We start from the raw sequence: 22,821 nt of genomic DNA on the forward strand, positions 1-22,821 counted from the left end.
GAGAATAATGTTTGCTGTGGGTTTGTCATATATGGCATTTATTATGTTGAAGTAGGTTCCCTGTATGCCCACTTTCTGGAGAGTTTTTATTCTTAATGGGTATTGAATTTTGTTGGAAACTTTTTCTGCATCTATTGAGATGATCGTATGGTTTTCATTCTTCAATTTGTTAGTATGGTGTATCACACTGATTGATTTACATATATTGAAGAATCCTTGCATCACTGGGATAAATCCCACTTTACCATGGTGTATAATCCTTTTAATGGGGTGTTAGACTCGGTTTGCTAGTATTTTGTTGAGGATTTTTGCATCTGTGCTATACTTCAGGGCTACAGTAGTCAAGACAGTATGGTACTGGCACAAAAACAGAAATATAGATCAATGGAACAGGATAGAAAGCCCAGAGACAAACCCATGTACCTATGGTCACCTAATCTATGACAAAGGAGGCAAGGATATACAATGGAAAAAAGACAGCCTCTTCAATAAGTGGTGCTGGGAAAACTGGACAGGTACATTTAAAAGTATGAGATTAGAACACTCCCTGACACCATACACAAAAGTAAACTCAAAATGGATTAGAGAACTAAATGTAAGACCGGACACTATAAAACTCTTAGAGGAAAACATAGGAAGAGCACTCTTTGATATAAATCATAGCAAGATTTTTTTTGATCCACCTCCTAGAGTAATGGAAATAAAAACAAAAATAAACAAATTGGACCTAATGAAACTTAAAAGCTTTTGCACAGCCAAGGAAGCTACAAAGAAGACGAAAAGACAACCCTCAGAATGGGAGACAATATTTGCAAATGAAGCAAATGACAAAGGATTAATCTCTAAAATATACAAGCAACTCATGCAGCTCAACATCAAAAAAACAAACAACCCATATAAAAAAAAAAAGAACAGAACAAAAAAACAAACAACCCAATCAAAAAAATGGGCTGAAGACCTAAATAGACATTTCTCCAAAGAAGGCATACAGATGACCAACGCAAACACATGAAAAAATGCTCACCATCACTAATTATTAGAGGAATGCAAATCAAAACTACAATGAGCTATCACCTCACACCAGTCAGAATGGCCACCATCACAAAATCTACAAACAATAAATGCTGGAGAGGGTGTGGAGAAAAGGGAACCCTCTTGCATTGTTGGTGGGCATGTAAGTTGTTACAGCCACTATGGAGAACAGTATGGAGGTTCCTTAAAAAACTAAAAATAAAACTACCATATGACCCAGCAATCCCACTACTGGGCATATGCCCTGAGAAAACCATAATTCAAAAAGAGACATATACCACAATGTTCATTGAAGCACTATTTACAATAGCCAGGACATGGAAGCAACCTAAATGTCCATCAACAGAGGAATGGATAAAGACGATGTGGTACATATATACAATGGAATATTACTAGCCATAAAAAGGAATGAAATCGGCTCATTTGCAGGGATGTGATTCGACATAGAGATTCATATAGAGTGGAGTTAAGTCAGAAAGAGAAAACAAATATCGTATATTAACACATATATGTGGAATCTGAAAAAAATTGGTATAGACGATCTTATTTACAAAGCAGAAATAGAGACACAAACATAGAGAACAAACGTATGTATACCAAGGGGGAAAGGGGGGGGTAGGATGAATTGGGAGATTGAGATTGACATATATACACTATTGATACTATGTATAAAATAGATAACTAATGAGAACCTACTATGTAGCACAGGGAACTCTACTCAGTGCTCTGTGGTGACCTAAATGGGAAGGAAATCCAAAAAAGAGGGGATCTATGTACACATATTGTTGATTCACTTTGCTGTACAGTAGAAACTAACAGAACATTGTAAAGCAACTATACTCCAATAAAAATTAAAAACAAAATTACGGTGAGATAATACTGCAAAAAAATGTCAAGTAAAATAGCAGAATTCTAGAATAACTTACAGAAATAAGTCAATGTTTATTATATTCTCTTTTCTTTTTTTGGCCACACCATGCAGCTTTCGGGATCTTAGTTCCCCAACCAGGGATTGAACCTGAGCCCCAGCAGTGAAAGCGCCAAGTCCTAACCACTGGACCGCCAGGGAATTCCCCATATTTTCTATAATACAAGAAGTTTTTAAAAACTCTATTATAAAATACATAGATTTTTGCAAAGAACCTTGTAGATGGAAAAAAACAGCCCAAACAATCTGCTACATATAGGCCTTAGTATGTGGTTTTATAGTCTGTCTACTTAGGGGAGTGTTCTAACTATCTTCACAAATTCAGTGTTACAAGAATATGTGGCTAGGTGTTAATTATCATTTTAAAAGGAATTTAGTTCTCCTACACAGCTGAGAATGCTAACAGTCTCCAATTTTAATTTATCCTCCTGTACAAGATGCTGTTTCTTAAGTATTTAGTTGCCTCCTGCTGGTCACACAAACTTTAGACTTCCTAAAAATATGTATTTCTCAATAAATTGCATATGATGACAAACTTCTAAAGAGATGCATTGAAGTTTTTCATCAAATGAATTCACAGTGGATTTCCAGTCTCAATTGAGATAAGTAAGTTAGCCCATAGGTTTTCTTAAGCATGATCCTCTTCTTTCTTTCATGTCATATTTTATGTCTCTTCAAATCCTTTTTGAAACCAGATGCAAATAACCTCAAATTGAGATGCAAAAAGCACTTGTTCAAGAATCTTAGAAGCTGTATTTTTATTGTCTCTACTACCATCTCTCTGGCTAATCTTGGACAAGACACTTTAACTTCTTGATACTGACTTCCTCATCTGCAATTTGAAGTATAATTGACATGCAGTAAACTGTACATATTTAAAGTATAATTTGATAAGTTTTGACACATGTATACAGACATGGAACTATCATTATAATCAAGATAACAAACATATTTATCACTCCCAAAAGTTTTTTCGTGCCACTTTGTATTTCCTTCCTCCTTCCTCCTGCCCCTCCCAGCCTTCTCCTATTCTCAAGTGCTGATGTGTGTTTTCTGTCACCATAGATTAGTTTGCATTTTTCAGAGAAAAGCAGAAATTTTAAGCTCATTAGTTTAAGTGACTAAAATGAGATATGGAAAAAGTTAAATTCTTTTAAAATATTTTTTTTTAATTGAGATTTCCTATCTTGAAACCTGAGACAGCAGCGTGATGCAGTGGTTAAAGCCCTTAACTTTAGAGTAAGCGGACATGAGTTTTGGGTCTTGGCTTTGTCATTCACTAGCTGTTATGACCTTGGGCAAATTACTCAATATCCTGAGGTTAACAGTTTCCCCATACTTAGGGAAAAGAATAATAATAGTTTCTATGCTCAAAAAGACGTTGTGAAATTGCATGCAAAGCAATTAGCTCAGTGCTGGGCCTGTTCATACAGTATACTCAACCAACGGTAGTCACCTATCTTTAGACATTTCAAAGAGTCCTAACCCATATTTTAAGAAAAGGAAATGAGAACTCTGATCATGCAGACAGTATAATCTTAAGGCAACTGTTTTCAAAGTTTTATGTGAAGATTACAGTAATTCACTGTGCTAGACATGGTGTCCATATGATTCTGACTCAAGTCCTTTTTGTAAGTACCTCATTGGTTTTTCTTCCTCATACCTGTTACCCCGAGTGTCATGGGTCCCCTTTTTGTAATTCTATCCATACCCTCTCCAAACATATTACCCGACAGTCACTGGTTTGACGAATGACTTGGCCAAAGTAGAGTGAATGGTAGTCACCACTTCAGAAGACAGGCATATCTTCAGAAGACAGACACTAAAGAAAACTAGTCCTTTTTTGGTGATAAATGTTCTTTAATAGTTTTCTTCTCTATATTTAAATACTTCTGTCATTCTTTTTGTGCCGTTAAGCTTTGCCAGGTTCATACTTGATAGAACTCTCTCTCTACAACAGAAACTAATTAAGCTCCACTTGCTAGCCTAGCCCAGTCTAGCATCCAGGGTAAGTTCTGGCTTTGTGGAGAAGAGAGTTTAGCTACTGTATCTTAGAAAACTCTCTTGTGCTTTCTTTCTTGAAGTTTTAGCATTGCTTTACTAAAGATAGTCCAGAGAAATTATATGGGGTTGTGGGAGGAGGTTCATAATTCTTCTGTGGGAAGGAGGATCTCCTGCTTAATATCCCTCCTATTTTGTAATGTACCATCTATACAGGTTTATTTACTCCTTCTACCTTAACCTAGCTTCCTCCCAGAAATTAGTCTATGACAATGACTTACGTGCAGGTAGTTGATTTTGGAAAGAGATCCCAGCAAATGAGTGAAAAACTGGGAAACTAAAACATGGAAGGGAGGAAAGCCAATTCAAGACTAGATGATCAGTCTAGACATTTCTGTAGGCAACTAGGGTTCATTTTTCTAGATCTTTGAATAGTTGTCTAGAATTCATCTAGAATTGTCTGCCTGAGTGAAGAAAAGGGAAGCATTTATTTACTAGTTTCCACCCCTCATTGTTCATTGTGGCAGATAGACCCTGTGGTAACAACTACCAATGATCCCTGCCTTTTAATGCCCTTCTTTAAGCTCCTATCCCTGAATGTAGGTGGAGCCTGTGAATTGCTTCCAACCAATAGAATATGGCAAAAGTTATAGGGTGTTACTCCCATAATTACATTGTATGGCAGATGTTATGGGATACATCACTCCCATCATTATGTTACATTATGTAAGAATTCATCTTATTAGCAGAATTGCCCTTTGTCACTTTGCTGCTGTCTTTGAAAAAGCAAGCTGCTATGTTATGAACTGCCTATGGAGAGAACCATGTGGCAAGGAACTCACATGGCCTCTAGAAGTGGAGGACAGCCTCTGGCTGACAGCCAGCAAAAATGTCTGAAGCTCTCAGTCCTACAGCTGCAAGGAAATGAATTCTGCCAACAACCTGAGAGTTTGGAAGAAGATTCTTCTTCATTTGAGCCTCCAGATGGGAACACAACACAGTCAACACGTTCAATGGGAGACCCAACAGTGGAAACTCCAACTAAGCTGTGCCTGAACTCCTGACCCACAGAAACAGAGATAATAAATATGTGTTGTTTTAAGCTGATAAGTTTATGGGATTCATTACGCAGAAATAGAAAACATACATATTTTGATACCTAGAAGTGGAGTGCTGTTTTAACAGGTACCTGAAAATATGTCTGTGGTTTTGGAACTGAGTGATGGGTGGAGGCTGGAAGAATGTTGAAGAGCATAATAGAGAAATTTCAGCACCATGACTAGAATCACCATGACTATCAGTAGAAATATGGACACTGAGGACACTGCTATGAAGTTCTCAGAAAGAAGTGAAGAGCATGTTATTGGAAACTAGAGGAAGGAGAATACTTGTTATGTAGTGACAAAAAAGCTTAGTGAAATTGCTGCAGTTATGTTGAAAGCAAAACTTGTAAGTGATGGAACTTTGTTATATAGTTACAGTGATTTCTAAGCAAAATGTTGAAGGTGACACTTTTATTCTTGATACATATAGCAAAATGCAAAATGTCAAAGAGAGAGAGAGAGAATTTAGGGGCAATACTGTTAAATAAAAAGGGATCAGGATGGGCTTCCCTGGTGGCACAGTGGTTAAGAACCTGCCTGCCAATGCAGGGGACACGGATTCGAGCCCTGGTCTGGGAAGATCCCACATGCCACGGAGCAACTAAGCCCATGCGCCACAACTACTGAGCCCGTGCGCCTAGAGCCTGTGCTCTGTAACAAGAGAAGCCACCGTAATGAGAAGCCCGCGTACCACAATGAAGAGTAGCCCCCGCTCTCCGCAACTAGAGAAAGTCCACCCGCAGCCCGCACGTAGCAACAAAGACTCAACTCAGCCAAAAATAAAAATTAATTAATTTTTTTAAAAGGGATCAGGACTTGATGATTTTGAAAGTCTTCATCTTCCCCAGATGGTAAAAAATATTGTTAGGAGATGGCTTCTGAACACTGTCCAGAAAGCCTGCTCTAGAGAAGTAGCACTACAACCTTTTGTTAAAACCACAAAGAGATCAAAAGGTCAGGGTGCCTTCCTCTGTTAACTTTTTCTGATTGCAACTAGACTGGGGATTCTAGTGCCATTAAGCCCATGCTCTAGACTGTCTTCTAGAGGCTACCTTGGGATGGGGGCATCAGAATTCTAACCAAATAAAGCTAAAGTTTGGATCAGACATCAGTAAACCAGGGGATGTGGGTAATCTTAACTTCATCAGACTCTCAGATTTTCTGCTACTTCAACTCAAGATAGATTTGAACAATTTCTGGACCAAGGAATTATAGCCATTTACGTAGAGGAGCTACCATTCCCTAACTTCTGTTTTCCAACAGACCTAAAAAGGTCCTGGGGTGGGGCTGCTGAGGACAGCAGTTCTTAAGCATTTGGTCTCAAAACCCATTTACACCTTTAAAAATTATGGAGAATTCCAAAGAGCTTTTGTTTATATCTGTTGATATTTACCATATTAGATATTAAAACTAGTAATTTTTAAGGTTTAGTGATTCCTTTAAAAAAGACAATAAGCCCATTATATTTTAAGATAAATAACATATATTTCATGAAAATTAACTGTATTTTCCAAAATAATTTAGTGATAAAAGTGGTATTGGTTTTACATTTTTGCAGATCTCTTTAATGTCCGGCTTAATAGAAGACAGTTCAATTCTTATGTCTACTTCTGTATTCCATATGTTCTGATATGTTTTTTTAGTTGAAATAAATGAAGAAAATCCAGCCTTGCACACATATGTAATTGGAAAAGTATTTAATAGTTCTTTTAAAAGTTAATTGTGAGTATAATTCTTTGCTTTCACACCACCAAAACCTTAAAAGTGATAGTTTCTTAAAGGTTAGTAGCAATGTGGAACCTGAAACTATAGGAATGAACATTTGTATACTGTAACATTAAAATCCATTGGTGTATTATGGTGTGTCTTGAACTTTGAATGGATCTTTTAGTCCCACATTGTTTTGTAATGTCATTCATTGGTCATTTGGAAAATAGTGGTTCACTGAGTTATGCATATCTTCCAAATCCTGACACTTGTCATTTTGAAACATCAAAAACTCAACATTCATTAATATAACTACTCATCAGAAAAGTCCTTAAGAATTAGGAAATTGTCAAACTCACAGGGTGGATATAAGTTTTCCAAAATTCTAATTTTTGAAATCTCAAATTTTATTCTTAACAAAAAATGCTGTAAGTTGTTTTCATTGAAATACAGACTTCATTAAATTTTGAGACAATGTCTGCCAGATACCCAAGTCTGAATGACTATAGGCTGTCTGTCTGTCAGTCTTTCAAGCAAAAATGGTGTTCCATATAAAGAGTGGCTTGTTCAGCTCACAACTCAATCACATAAATCCTTCTCCTCGAGACAACCATTGTTCTTTGGTATACAGCAGAAATGCTTTATGCATTTTGCCTCACATAACTTTTAAAAGACGTGATCAAGGGTTCAGATTTGATAAAATTAATAATTATTACTATTTTATCAAGCATCATCTTAAATTCTCTTTTTTTTTCCTGTGAGTACAGTCATCCCTTGGTATCCACGGGGGATTGGTTTCAGGATCCCCTGCAGTTGCCAAAATACTATGGTGCTCATGTCTCATACTAAATGGCACAGTATTTGCATACAATCTATGGAATATTCTCTTGTGTAATTTAAATCATCTCTAGATTACTTATAACACCTAATACAATGTAAATGCAATGTAAATAGTTCATAAATGCTATGTAAATATTTACTGGAGCAGCAAATTCAAGTTTTGCTTTTTTGGAACTTTTCAAAAGAAAAAATTAAAAAAATAATTTCAGTTCATGGTTGGTTGAATCTGCGGGAATACAGAGGGCCAGCTGTATATAGCAGTGAAGAATACAATGACTACTAGTACAGTTTGGTATCACTGCTTTGATTTCTGTTAAGGAACTGGCAGTAGTACAAATATCAACACAGTGAGGAGGCAAGTTATGTCTTAGTATTACTGTGAAAATATTTTTGACCTTGCAGATAGCTTCCCGGGGACTCCATGGAGTCTGCAGATCACATTTTGAGAACCACCGATCAAGAACAAATCTAAACTCTAAGTGGTGGCAATCCATTTTTCACAATTTGCCCTTCTGAGTAGAGTCTGTGCTGTTATAACCCATCCTGGCCTAACTTCTCTCTCATCAGCTTTTTCTGCTTGCTAATAAGCATGACCCATCATATTCGGTTCTTGGTTCCAGCTCAATTCCCCATTTCTAACCCTCCATTCTTCTTGCCAAAGTAAAGATTTCTTGCCTCTATTTTTATCTGCCTAATCAAACCCTACACTAATCTTCTAATGATTCCATTTTAATTCTTGATCTCATTCCAGGAATCAACCTAACCCTTCAGGGTAGAATTTTATTCATTCATTTTTTATTTCATTTATACATTCATTGATTAATTCATTTAATCAATGAATTAAATAAGTTTATTAATTTTAAAATGAATTTTCTGCAAATCTACTATTTCATTTGTTAGAGAGATGACATTTGCTTTTGGCCTTAAAGGGTGACATAATTTGAACAGATGAAATGAAAGTGTAGGTTTTTCAAAGTATAATAAATAGTAATAGCTTTATGGAGGTAAAAAAGTCTTCCTCCTTGCTTGGGGAAAGGCAAGGAGGATGCAGATAGTAGAGTAATTAAAGACAAGGCCAAAAATTTAGTATAGGGTCATCTCATGGAGGTACTGACTGCCTGAAGTACATTTGGTAAGCAATGGGGAACTACCAGAGATGTTTCAGCAGAGGCAGAGGTAATGGGGTGAAACAGCCTCAGGAAAGCATTATTTGCTTGAGGTTTGTTTGGCAACTATAGATGAAAAGAATTTGGTGGCAAAAAGACACTTGAGGCCAGAAAAACAGGTTGGAGACCTGAACTAGGGTGGTGGCCCTAGAAATGGAGATGAGTGGAGATAGATTTTGAGAACAATGAGGAAGTAAGTTCAATAGGTGGTGGTGAGGGAGAAGTGGTTGTCAAAAATGACTAGAGTTTCAAGCATGAGTTACTGGGAGAATGGTGATGCTATTCAAAGAAATCAGGAAGTCAAAAAAAGGAACGGTTTGTGTGAGGCAAGACGTTGAGCTCAGTTCTTTACCTGTTAGGCATATAAATGGCTATACTCAAGGGGGAACTAACTAATTTTATAGCACTTACAAGAACTGGAGCCTAACAGAAGATTGTGGTTATAGCTGGACTGGCTTTATACTGTCTCTTTGCAATATAAACGTAGAGGGGAAAATGAAAAATGCAGTCAGTATTTTAATTCGCTGTAGTTTCTCTCTAGACAAATCTAGCAGGAATCTGTAGCTTTTCTGTGGTCCATATATCACAAAGATAGCTCTTTTAAAGTGACGTATATTTATTAAACGATTTGTATGTGTTATTTATTATGCTAAATTGTATGTCAGTTAATCCTGGCAACAGCACTTAGATATTATTATCTGGATTTTCATAAGAGAAATCAAGGTACAAAGATGTTAAGTAACTTTTCCAAGTTCAAATAGGAAGTGATGGAATGACATTTGAAACCAGGTTCTGTGCGGTTTCAAAGTCCTTGTTTCATCTACTCTATATAACTAAAGTATTTATGTGCCTTTCCTCCCTTTTCCTTTTCACAGAATGAAAAGTGAATAGTGCCTTTTAGCATGGACTATTGGTCTTTACTCTATGATTGTATCCAGAGGTTCATTAATGCCGTTTTAGGAGATCTGTCTTAGGAAAGGCTACTGCTCAGGGGGCTCTCCCTTTTTATTTTCCTTCCAGTTTTATTGAGATATAATTGACATACATCACTGAATAAGTTTAAGGTATACAGCAAAATGGTTTGACCTCCATATATTGTGGTAATGTTTAGTTAGCGTCCATCATATCCTATAGATAAAAAAGAAAGAAAAAAAAGAAACAAAATTTTCCTTGTGATGAGAACTTTTTAGATTTACTCTCAACCACTTTTCTATATATCATACAGCAGTGTTAACTGTAGTTATCATGCTGTACATTACATTACTTATCTTGTAACTGGAAGTTTGTACCTTTTTAAAAATTTTTGTTTATTTTTTTAATTGAAGTATAGTTGATTTACAATGTTGTGTTTTAGGTGTACAGCAAAGTTATTCAGTTATATATATATATATATATATATTCAGTTTTTATATATATACAAAACTTTTATTTTTCAGGTTATTCTCCCATATAGGTTATTACAAAATATTGAGTATAGTTCCCTGTGCTATACAGTAGGTCCTTGTTTTTTATCTACTTTGTATATAGTAGTGTGTGTATGTTACTCCTAAATTCCTGATTTATCCCTCTCTTCCCCCTTTCCCCTTTGGTAACTGTAAGTTTGATATTCTATGTCTGTTTCTGTTTTGTAAATAAGTTCATTTGTATCATTTTTTTAGATTCCACATATAAGTGATATCATATGATATTTGTCTTTGTCTGACTTACTTCACTTAGTATGATAATCTCTAAATGCATCCATGTTGCTGAAAATGACATTATTTCATCCTTTTTGTGGCTAATATTCCATTGTATGTATATATACCACAACTTCTTTAACCTTTCATCTATCGATGGACATTTAGGTTGTAGAAGTTTGTACCTTTTGACAACCTTCCTCCAATTCCTCCTCCCCTGAACCGCCCCCCGACCCATAACCACAAATCTGATCTCTTTTTCTATGAGTTTAGTGTTTTGTTTTTCAAGATTCTTCATTTAAGTGAGATCATATAGTATTTGTCTTTTTCTGTCTGACTTATTTCACTTAGCATAATGCCCTCAAGGTCCATCCATGCTGTTGTAGATGGCAGCGTTCCCTCAGTTTTTAATGGCTGAATAATATTCTTTTGTATGTATATACTGTAACTTCTTTATCCGTGCACTTATGGACAGACACTTAGGTTTTATCCATGTCTCAGCTATTGTAAATAATGCTGCTATGAACATGACGATGCAGATATCTTCTTGAGTTAGTGCTTTTGTTTCCTTTGGATATATTCCAAGAAATGGAATAACTGGATTGTATTGTAGTTCTATTTTTAATTTTTTGAGGATCCTCCAAACTGTTTTCCTTGTGTCTGTACTTGTTTACTATCTCACCGACAATGCACAAGGGTTCCCTTTTCTTCACATCCTCACCAACATTTTTACCTCTTATCTTTTGGATGATGGCTACTTTAACAGGCATAAGGTGATATCATATTGTGGTTTTAATTTGCATTTCCCTAATGACTAGTGATGTTGAACATCTTTTCATGTACCTATTGGCCTTTTGTATATCTTTTTTTGGAAAAATGTCTATTCAGGTCTTTTGCCCATCTTTTAATTGGATTATTTAGTTTTTTCATTATGGTTTTTTTGTTTTGGGGGAGATTTTTGGCTGTTGGGTTGTATGAGTTCTTCATATATTTTGGATAATAACCCCTTATCAGATATCTGGTTTGCAAATATTTTTTTCCCATTCCATGGTTGCCTTTTTACTTTGTTGATTGTTTCTTTTACTATGAAGAAGCTTTTTAGTTTTATGTCATCCAACTTGTTTATTTTTGCTTTTGGTGACATATCCAAAAAATCATTGCCAAGACCCATGTCAAGGAACTTTTTTCCTATGTTTTCTTCTAGGAGTTGCATGGTTCAGGTCCCATGTTTAAGTCTTCAATTCATTTTCAGTTAATTTTTGTAAGTGGTGTAAGATAGGAGTCTATTTTCATTATTTTACATGTGAATATCCAATTTTACCAACACCATTTATCAAACAGACTCTTTTCTCCACTGAGGCACTCTCTTTCAACTACTATAATGGGCAACTACTTTCCCCATTGGAATGATAATTCCTGTCCCTTACTTAAGACTGAGAGCACTATTAAGTAACAAAATTAATTTAACTGTAATACCACAACTTAAGAAGAGCAGATATAATAGTTTTAAATGTAGCTATAGTAAATACTGTCATTAAAAAATAATAAAGAGCTAGATAAGTTCCTCTGAAACCACTTTATTTTTTTTTTATTTTTATTGGAGTATAGTTGATTTACTATGTTGTGTTAGTTTCTGCTGTACAGCAAAGTGAATCAGTTATACATAAACATATATCCACTCTTTTTTAGATTCTTTTCCCATATAGGTATTACAGGGTATTGAGTAGAGTTCCCTGTGTTACACAGTAGGTCCTTATTAGTTATCTGTTTTGTATATAGTACTGTGTATATGTCAATCCCAATCTCAGTTTATCACCCCTCTCTTTCCCCCTGATAACCATAAGTTTGTTTTTTACATCTGTGACTCTATTTCTGTTTTGTAAATAACAAAACATTTGTTATTGGGGGGGATTGTTTCATTTGTACCATTTTTTTAGATTCCACATATAAGCGATATCATATGATATTTGTCATTCTCTGTCTGACTTATTTCACTCAGTATGACAATCTCTAGTTCCATCCATGTTGCTGCAAATGGCATTATTTTGTCCTTTTTTATGGCTGGGTAATATTCCATTGTATATATGTACCACATCTTTATCCATTCCTCTGTTGATGGACATTTAGGTTGCTTCCATGTCCTGGCTATTGTAAATAGTGCTGCACTGAACATAGGGATGCATGTATTTTTTTTGAATTATGTGAAACCAGTTTAAATTTAGACAAATAGCAGAGAATGACCTTAACAGCAAGTCTGAGCATTCAAGTATGGAGGTCTTTCTCTACATAAGGGAAGATAGAGGATGCCTAGTCTTGGAAATTAACGTTATGGTTGAATGCTTCCCCAGAGTGTAATGAGCAGAGAACCAAGAAATACACGCCTGTGCTACATTTGTTACATGCACGGCCTGGCACTTGATGAGTGTTCCATGAATGTAAGTCCCTTTCCCTTTTGCATTTTACAAAATATTTCCACACATCTCATTTTGTTTACTCTATATATTGAAAAGAAAATCCCAAGGAATAAACTGTTATCATTCTCATTGTACCAGTACGTAAGAATCTTTACATGCTGAAGCTGAAAATGACTAGACGATTCTGCAGTTTGGTGTGTCTAGCCTCAATGTTCTGGGTTTGCACTCTCCCTGTAGGAATTGATCATGTGTTTCTCTGGCCATTGAGTTGTGATAAGAAAGATTTTCCTGCTTGGAGTCCAAACTGAGCATGGATCCCACATAAATAAAGACCCATGACACTTTTTTTGGGGGGTTGGTTTTGTTTGTTTGTTTGTTTGTTTTTGGACACACCACACGGCTGTGGGATCTTAGTTCCCTGACCAGGGATCAAATTCGTGCCCGCTGCAATGGAAGCACAGAGTCCTAACCACTGGACCACCAGGGAATCCCCCCATGACACTTTTTGCCATTGAACTGAGCTGAGGACCCTACTGACTGTTAATCCCTTTATCCCAGGTTTGAGTGGGTGACATTTTGTATTACAAAGGTATACATACCGGTGCTTAATTTGAGAGAGTTTCAAAGAAAGTCTCATGGAAAGTCTCAGACATGAGGTGGAGTTTCTAGACCTGACATCATTGTATTAACATAAGTGAAAAAGAGCTTTGAAGACATGAAGAAAGCAAAAGCATGACACGACCATATCGCACAAAAGAGATGGGTCTGCCAACAGCATGAAGAGAAACTGGAAGGAGACAAATTTAACTAGATTTTCAAAGTTCAGATGGTAGGGGATGTTGACCAGGAAGATTATAAATTTTGACTATAACCTATTTAAGAAGCATTTGGTTCTTAAGAAGGGAGAAACTATTTACAAGTAAAACCAACATAATCTTGCCTAAGACATGGTTTTGTGTCTTTACTTCAGGTTCCTTCATTTTGCGAAAAGGAAAGGGTGTTGCAGGAAAGAGAGTGGGGCACGAGAGGATGGCCACGTCCCAGGTCTCAGGTGAGTCCCGAGATGGCCACCAAGTGTGGATTCTTGGCTTCGTGCAAGAAAGAATTCAAGAATGAGCCACAGTAAAGAGAAAGAAGACTCATTCAGGGAGAAACACACTCCACAGACAGAATGTGGGCCATCTCGGAAGGTGAGAAAGGCACCATGATATGGGGTTGTCAGTTTTTATAGGGGTGGGTAATTTCATAGGCTAATGAGTGGGAGGAGTATTCTAGCTATTTGGGGGAAGGAGTGAGGATTTCCAGGAATTGGGCCACCACCCACTTTCGACCTTTTGTGGTTGGCCTTGGAACTGTCATGGTGCCTGTAACTGTGTCATTTAGCTTGTTGATGTGTTACATTGAGCGTATACTGAGGCTCAAGGTCTAGTGGAAGTCTGGGACCTATTTGGCTCTAATCAGTTTATGTCTTGTCCTCAGGCTATGTCTTTCTTTCAAAGGTTGTGCCCTTGCCCCCTTCCTGTCTCAAGGGGAGGAAAGCATAATGACTAAGTAACTCGGGAAGAGTGACCCCCAAAACAGTACAAGCGAATTGTTCTTCCCTTGACTAGTGTTTGACAAGAATCCTAGAAACCAGGAAAATTTCCTTACTGTATTAAATTCAGACCCTTAACAATCAGAATAATTAACCTGAGTATCATGAGATGGTTGAGTAAAGCCCCCTAATCTCCTTTATATAATCACCTATAAAAAACAGAATGGCATTTTGGGTAAGCCAGAATACCTGCAACATAAATTTAAATACACCTGTATTAGATCCAGTACCTAATATCATCACTAACATCTATATTCTATTTTTCATTCAATAAATATTTATGAATTCCCTACCATATGCCAGACACTGAGGATACAGTATTTACAAGACAGATATGATCCCTGACCCCATGGAACTCGCAGTCCCCTGGGAAAAACAGGCATTAAATAAATAATTGCATTTATTTTTACCTTTATAACTTTGTAAAAAATGAACAAATATTTTTTGAAGTTTTATGCTGGGTGTAGGAGATACAAAGATAGCTGTCTACAAGCAAGTTTATAGAACCCATAAGATCTGAAAATCCTATTTTAGAATATGGCATGGTGAAGGACTGAACATAAAGACCCTGATCCAATAGTTCTATGTCTAGGACTTGTCCTTATGTGTTAACATGAGATCTGGATTTTAAAAAAGAATTCCGTTGCATTATGGTTTAAGCCTCTTTAAGGCAATGTAACTAGAGGCAACAGTAAACTGATCATACTGCCCTCAGACAACATCGGAGGGACTATTTCTGAGTCATCAGACAAATACAATAAAAACATATCCCTTTCAAGTCCATCTCTCTAAAAATAGACCAGGACAGTCTCAAAGCACATATTCCTCCATTGATATGTACTTAGAACTTTTAGATTTCTGGTCCCAATTTTGGAACTATATGGTCATTCATTGCACCTATTAGCTGACAATCATTATTTCAAGAAATCCAAACGCCAGAACTGGTAATGGTCCTACTAGGACTGCAGTGATGTGAGGTATAATATTTTTATGTAATAATTTTAATCATAAATAACCTAAAAATTCACTCTGGGCTCCTCCAATTAAAAGAAAAGTATAAAACTCAAATAATATTTCCTAAAACATTCCATGGTCTCCCAAATTTGGAAATGTGTATTTAAATAAAATTAAAAAATTTAAACAAATGTTCCATGGAATGCTTTTGTTAAAAATTGGTGGAATCAAGAGAGAAAAGTGATATATGCATAGTGTGCCAATAAACTGGCTTTCTGAAAACAGAAACAAAGACGAAATTCTGATTTGAAGTTTTTGTTGACTTTTTTAGTATGAGTACTCGCACCATGGCCAACTTCAAGCTACCAACCTGAAATTGCAGAATGTACAGTTGTGGAGAGATGTGCACAATCAGCTCAAGAGCCTGGGTAAGCCAGCTCCAGCACCCACTGGCTGTTCCTGAGGGAAAAAATAAATATTAATTTATTTTCTGTCAAAGAGGCCAAAGACTCCATCTTTTCTGATGTAGTTCCTAGAATATCCAATTTGGGGAATTGAACTTAATGTTGGTTCTAATACTATATAAAACTAAAGATTCCTTTTATAAACCTTTTCAATGCTGCACACTTTGATGTGATTTAGGTTTAAACATAGCAACCAATTTTCCCTAATGAGAAATATAGATAAAGATGTGAATGTTTATTAGTAAGACAGTGACATTAAAAAGATTTGTGCTACTTGGCAGTAAAAGCATTTCTATTCCTTTGGTTGAAGTAAATTTATAGCACTCTCCATGACTGTCCACCAGATGGCAGACATTTCACAGCAACTTTACAAATAAGGCACATCTGCATTTCTGCAAGGCTGAACAATAATTTTTGAAGATGCTAAAGGAAATAACGAGCACATTTGGATAAACAGCAATACATGCAGGAGCACATTTGCAACTTGGATTATACTCTTATTTTTCCCCTCTGTTTGGGGTTCCAGAGGGTATTATCCAACTGATCTTTCCTGATATTTTCATTCACGGAAACCTCTGAACTTGGCTAAAACGAAACTTTTGATCTTTCCCTCGCCTCCAATTCCACTTCTCTTTCAGCCTTTTTTTCCAGCTGCTCTTTCCAGAAACCTGGAAATCATCCTTGATAATTTCACTTTTGTTATCTTCCATATCTAATCTGGCATCAAATTCTATTGATTCTTATCTATCTTATCTATCTATAGCCTCCTAACTCATCTTCTTTCTTCTTTCCTCTACATAACAGAAACAGCATTGTTTTTAATATGTAAATCAGAACATGTTAGTCTCCTCTTTTTTTTTTTTTTTTTTTTGCCGTATGAGGGCCTCTCCCTGTTGTGGCCTCTCCCGTTGCGGAGCACAGGCTCTGGACGCGCAGGCTCAGCGGCCATGGCTCACGGGCCCAGCCGCTCCACGGCACATGGGATCTTCCCGGTCCGGGGCACGAACCCGTGTCCCCTGCATCGGCAGGTGGACTCTCAACCACGCACCACCAGGGAAGCCCGTTATTCTCCTTTTTAAATCCTTCAATGGCTTAAATAATAATTTTTTCTTTAACTATTGACTTATTTTCCTTTAAAGTAATTTACTTTTTACTTATTGTAGTAAAGTCTCAGAATGAACTAGTAAATGTGAGCAGATAAAAGGCAAAGCAATAAACTACAAAATCCCACTACTTGGGATACAGCTACTTGGTTCTGTGGTGTAGTGCAGATGCTCCCAACAGAAAATAAGTTGTTACTTCATTGCCCTCAGGGTCATAATCTACATGCCACCTACTACAGGAAAATTATCTGCTTGTCTACCTCAGGGAGATGAAAGGCAGATCTTAAGATCCTATTTCGAAGGATATAAAATCTCTTGAGAGAAACTGTGATAGGAAATTTGATATGATGGTTAGATCTGAAGACAATAATATTAAGTGCTTCTGATTAGAAAATGTTGAGATAAATCTGCTTCAGCCCCTTGGGAGGATTCTTCAATGTTTTGGCTATCTACAGCTATGTAACAAACGTGCCTCAACTCAGTAGCATGGAATAATTGTTTATATTTTATTATTATCTCTCATAGTGTTGGGGGCTGACTGGGTCCGGCTAAGCCTAGTCTCCTGGGGTTGCAGTCAGACTGGCTGGGGCTGGAGTCATCTTGAGGCTTCCTCATCCACATGCGTGTAGAAGGATGTGGGCTGTTGGCCGGGACCTCAGCAGGGGCTTTTGGCTGGAACATGTATGCATGGCCTTTCTTTGTGGCCTGGGCTTCCTCAAAATAACTGACTGATGTGGGCACATAAAGGTCTAGCCATCTTGGCCCAACCTGGGACAGCTCTGGAGAGTCATTCCAGCTCCAGAGCTCCCTGTGGCATCAGCCAAGGCTGTCATCAGGACTGCATCACAGTTCGACTTCTCCCTCTGTCCACTCCAGCTTCCTTCCCTACCCTTCTCTTCCATTACACAGCTGCTAATCCCAAGGTACTCCTTAACGAACATCATGCACACTCACTCAGTCTTCAAGTCAGTTCCTGGGGAACCCAGCTTGCAACAACACCGGGACTGTAAACACAGTAAGGAAGGCTAGCTGGTGAGAGCTAAATGAGCTGTAACCATATGACGGCAGTCAGTGTTGGTGCCAGAACTTCCATCTGGGGACATGGGGAGCAGTATTGTCTTTTGTGTACTTGTGTGTGTTTGAATATATGGGGGGTTGGGGGGAAGGGAATTCACTTTGGGGACTTATTTCGAAGTTGCTTATCTAGAAGTATACTATAACTTAGATTGTATGTTTATTTGTACGGCTTATCTGGGCAGCTGATGGAGATGTAGGGATGAGAAGAAAAGTCCCTGCATGCACATACACATCCCCCCACCGCAGCTACTCTTAGGATGACCACCCAAGTTTGGCTGAAAGAGTTGAGACATTCTCCGGAAAGTCTTGTAAAGATCTGAGGCGCTTAGCATTGTTGTTGGTGTTTTGTGGCCAAAGGTAAGCAAGAGACTCGTTATGGTGAAGAACCAGAGCCTGCAGTGTCAGGGCTGGTGGAGGGCACAGGAATCAGTGCACTCACTGCTTAAACTAGGATCGTCCGGTAGGAAGATCCACTCGATCGCTTTAAGAAGCTTGTTGGAGACTGGGAATCAACCAAAACTCAGAGCTTCAAAACCCATTATCTCCCAAATATTAGCATGGCTTACTCCCTTCATTTTTTTTTTTTTTTTTTTAGATTTTTGTCAAGTGTCACCTTTTCAAAGAGGCTTCCTTGACCATTCACTCTATTTAAACTAGCACTTCTATCACTCTCTCCCTTTATACTGCTTTTATTTTCCTTTATGTTGCTTATGACCACCTGACATAAATTTATGCACTTTTTATTGACAATCTTTCTCACTAGAATATAGTCTGTAGAAGGGGAAAGAATTTGTCTATTTTGTTGATTACTGTATACCAAGAACCAGACAATAGCAAGAACTTAATAGGTATTTGTTGATTGAAAGAATAAATGGGCATTTTCTTGAGTAATCAAAATTTTTCCAATTCTCTATCTTCTGGTAGAAATTCCAAACTCCCCCAGAGATGGAAAGCATAGGCAACAGCAACTTTTTACTGAATGTTTCCTAAATGACTTTTATTTCATATTTGCGAACTTAACAAAAGAGAGTACTATGATAAAATAGGTAGAAGAAAATAGATCATTCGGGTAAAAATCAAATATCCATACTCATCCTTGGGTAAATTGAAAAGTGCTGCTTCTCCCCTGGTTCTCTCCTTGGCTCTTCTCATAAAACAAAATAAGGCCATAGCTTCTCAGTGCTTATAAGCTTGAAAACACACTTTCAACTTTTTAGTGGAGATTTTGTTTGACTCAGAATTACATTTAGCACATGAACTTGTTTCTTCCAAATAAATTAGTTGAAATGGAAACATTTCAGTGCTGTCAGTGCTGTCCTGAAAACACCAACTGTCACAAACAGGTGCTGATAATGAGCCTGAAATGTATTGATACAGAGTACATTATATTTACAATATAATAGGGTGACTTTACCTATGAAATATATAAATGCAATCACCTGGGATAGAATCATTTTTCAAGAATTTGCCTATGAGTTGGAGAGGCATCCTCCAGAGTCCTGGGAACTGCCCTCTTTCTCCATATTCTGGAAATTTGGGGCTTACATTCTCAATCCATATAAAGATATATTCTTCCTAAACTTGAACACTCTTCCCCTCTCTCATCCTGGGGACCAAAGTAAGCCAATGAGACTTATTCCCTGGAGATTTGGAACTGGGACCGAAGATTTCAACTGTCTTAAATTCTAGGGAGGGAGTTGTTGATGGTGATATTTTCTGCCCCATGGTCTGGAGAACAGAGATAGCCAGTATGCAGGAGCAAAGAAAGATGGAGATCTGAAGGGGAAGCAGAGACTTAGGATGGAGAGCCTCTCCTGATTTCCCAGTGGTGCTTGAGCCCTGGTTCCAGTTGACTATCAGGGTCCTGCTACATCTCTGCCCTTGGGTTCTGTGAGACAATTTAATTCCTCACAGCAAGTTCCTTTCTTCCCCCTTTGTGTAGCTTAGTTGGCTCTCTATCAGTTGCCACCAAAGATTCTAACAAACATGCTTTTTAAAAGTAAGTTTTAGGCCTTGCCATTTTCTCTCTAACTGCCCCCGATTTTTCAGAAAAACAAAGAGGAAAAGAGGTTCTTTCTTCTCTTACAGAGAAGCAGACACTGTTCAATAACATGAAGGTTAGGGTTAGGGTTTCTGTTTGTATGTTTGTTTGTTTGGCCACTACATGTGGCTTGCGGAATCTTAGTTCCCTGACTAAGGATTGAACCTGCATCCTCAGCAGTGAAAGCATGGAGTTCTAACCACTGGACCACCAGGGAATTCCCAAGGTATTTCTGATAAAGGGTTGAATCTAGGATGTTCACAAAAGTACCAGTCTTACTTTCCTGTTCAGTCTGGAGACACCTGTAAAAATATATAAACTTGAGGAGAAATTGCTGCTGTGTCCTTTGAAAAGTTCCCTATGACCTTCACCAGCCTGCAGTTCTAATTGGTTATCCTAATAATTTGCTCCCTAGTAATTATTTATTTATTTTTGCGGTACGAGGGCTTCTCACTGCTGTGGCCTCTCCCATTGCGGAGCACAGGCTCCGGATGCGCAGGCCCAGCGGCCATGGCTCACGGGCCCAGACGCTCCGCGGCACGTGGGATCCCCCCGGACCGGGGCACGAACCCGCGTCCCCCACATCGGCAGGCAGACTCTCAACCACTGCACCACCAGGGAAGCCCCCTAGTAATTATTTTAAAACTGACATCTCTACTTTTTAAAAGGTAACTAAGTATTTATGACGTTTCTTTGTTAAGCCGGGAGAAGAGTTTTAGAATGTCCTTTTTTCTCCCTTTGTGCACAAATGAATAGCACACCTCTGACTTTTCTCACTCAAACAAATAGCTGAGAGCTTTTGTCTCATTAACTGGGACTAGTCAAGGTTGCAACTACTTCCTATTTTAAACCCATTCTTATCACTAACATCCAGTTTATTTTAATACTGGGGAAAATATTTGAATCCCATGGGTCTTTATTTCCTATTATTTCCCAAACAATACTAAAAGATGAGGGTTTTCATTTCTGTAATGTAAACTTACTGCTTATCAGGATCCTAGGGGCTGAGCATGAGTGCTACTTGAAGAGAAAATAATTTGGTATTTGAGGTCTCTTAGGGAAGCAGAAAACGCTCTGTAGAATCATTTTGTGAGGAAAACAAACCCACTTTTTGTTGCATGTCCAAATAATATTTATCTTATCTGGTGTGCTTGAGTGGTGTCTCCCAGATTTTAGAGGTCTGCTTGGTTCCAGGGTTGTTTGATACATAGCCCAGGTCTGAGCAACACAAAGTGAGAAAGGGGACTAACAAGTTGCTGGTGAATTGGAACCTTGTATCTTTGATGAAATTAGGCCAGGGTATCCCTTAAACTAAAGATGCCTAGGATTTCCTCAAATGTTTGTTTTTTTTGCCATGTTTGTGCAAAAAAATGGGCTTTGCTTTCTCTCTTCTTCATTACTCTTGGTCCATACTGAGTCACCTACCTATCACATTTCTGCCAGGCAATTAAAGCACAAGATATTGTAATATATGTGGGGAAATCTTGGTTTACACATTATATACACAAAGGTAATCTGATTCACAAGCTCTAATTTCTTCATTGTCTTCCAATCCATATAGAGAACTCTCTTTACTTTTCCTGATTTCTTAGGAAGTGAGATTTCTTTCCTTCATTGTTTTTCTAAGTTAACTTTTGCGTTCAGAATGAAGTTATTTTACGGCAGCTTGTAACCTCCTATATATTTATATTCTTTTAGTCTCTCACTCATTGAAGCTTCTCATAACTAGTCCCTCATTTGCCCGGGCATGCAGGCTCTGGACAATTCCCTTGATTTTTTCCTTTATAAAAACAATTTTCCATTTGTTGGATTCTCAAGGCCACGTTGCTAGTAGATGAGAAAGCCAGAATTCAAAACCAGGCTGTCTCTTTCTTGAGCCTGGAATCAGTCAGTGTAGTATATTTACTGAAGAATGGACATGGGATGGGGATGAAGCATAGGACTGAGGATAGGAGAGAGGTTCCAGTACCCTTGTTCCAAACACCAGTCCAAGGCTCCTCATGGAGTGGGTAGGGTACCATAGGCATATCAATTCCAAATCTCTATACTTTCTTCTTGTACACATTTAGGTCCTCATGAAAATAGAATTTTTAGGTAACCTATTTTTCCAAAGTTCCAAAAGTAAGGCATGCAGATTGATACCCACCTCCCAACCCGGCAAACACACTCAAGAACGTGTGTGTGTGTGCACGCGCACACACACACACACACGTCAATTCTCTATATGTAATTAGCACTTTAAAAACTTCCAATGTGCAAACTTCTGTCATTGTCAGTTCTTTCCCTCCCAGGTCTTCCCAGTTCCTGCTTATTTCTTCCAGTAATACTTACATACCTGTTTCAGTTACAATTGCTCTGTAAAAAACCACACCAACTTAGTGGGGTAAAACAACAATCATTTTATTATTTCTTAAGGTTTCTGTGAGTCAGCCTGAAGGACTCTCATGCTAGTGACATCAGACAGTGACTGAAGCTGTAGCAGCAGATCGGGGCAGGGAGCAAGGTGGACTGAAGCACCTAGGAGCTGGATGGTCATCTCTCCTTCTTCAAGTAGTTTCAGGGCAGCGGCTGCCACAAGTAAGTGCTCAGTAAATGGTAGCTCTGAAAATTATTAGCTCCATGGAAAAAACCAAAGTGGTTTTTAAAAAATATTTATTTATTTACTTATTTGGTTACATTGGGTCTTAGTTGTGGCATGCGGGATCTTTTGTTGTGGCGCAC

General features: G+C 37.8%; 1 long non-coding RNA gene across 4 annotated transcripts in view; it reads left to right on the top strand.

Moving 5' to 3' along the window:
* LOC113620773 (uncharacterized) overlaps positions 1-22,821 on the top strand; it is a 71,062-nt gene that overhangs the window by 16,525 nt on the left and 31,716 nt on the right. The window contains exons 4-6 of one of the 4 annotated variants that reach the window (XR_003432905.1): positions 13,838-14,057; positions 15,747-15,843; positions 22,516-22,677. This is a non-coding gene — a long non-coding RNA (uncharacterized LOC113620773). Of the gene's footprint in view, positions 1-13,837; positions 14,058-15,746; positions 16,154-22,515; positions 22,678-22,821 lie in introns of those variants that run through there. The other 3 variants (XR_003432907.1, XR_003432906.1, XR_003432904.1) reach the window with 3 other exon arrangements.

The sequence above is a fragment of the Aethalodelphis obliquidens genome, unplaced genomic scaffold, assembly GCF_003676395.1.
Source record: "Aethalodelphis obliquidens isolate GAN/ISIS:26980383/991018 unplaced genomic scaffold, ASM367639v1 scaffold8, whole genome shotgun sequence".
Classification (NCBI taxonomy): Eukaryota; Metazoa; Chordata; class Mammalia; order Artiodactyla; family Delphinidae; genus Aethalodelphis; species Aethalodelphis obliquidens.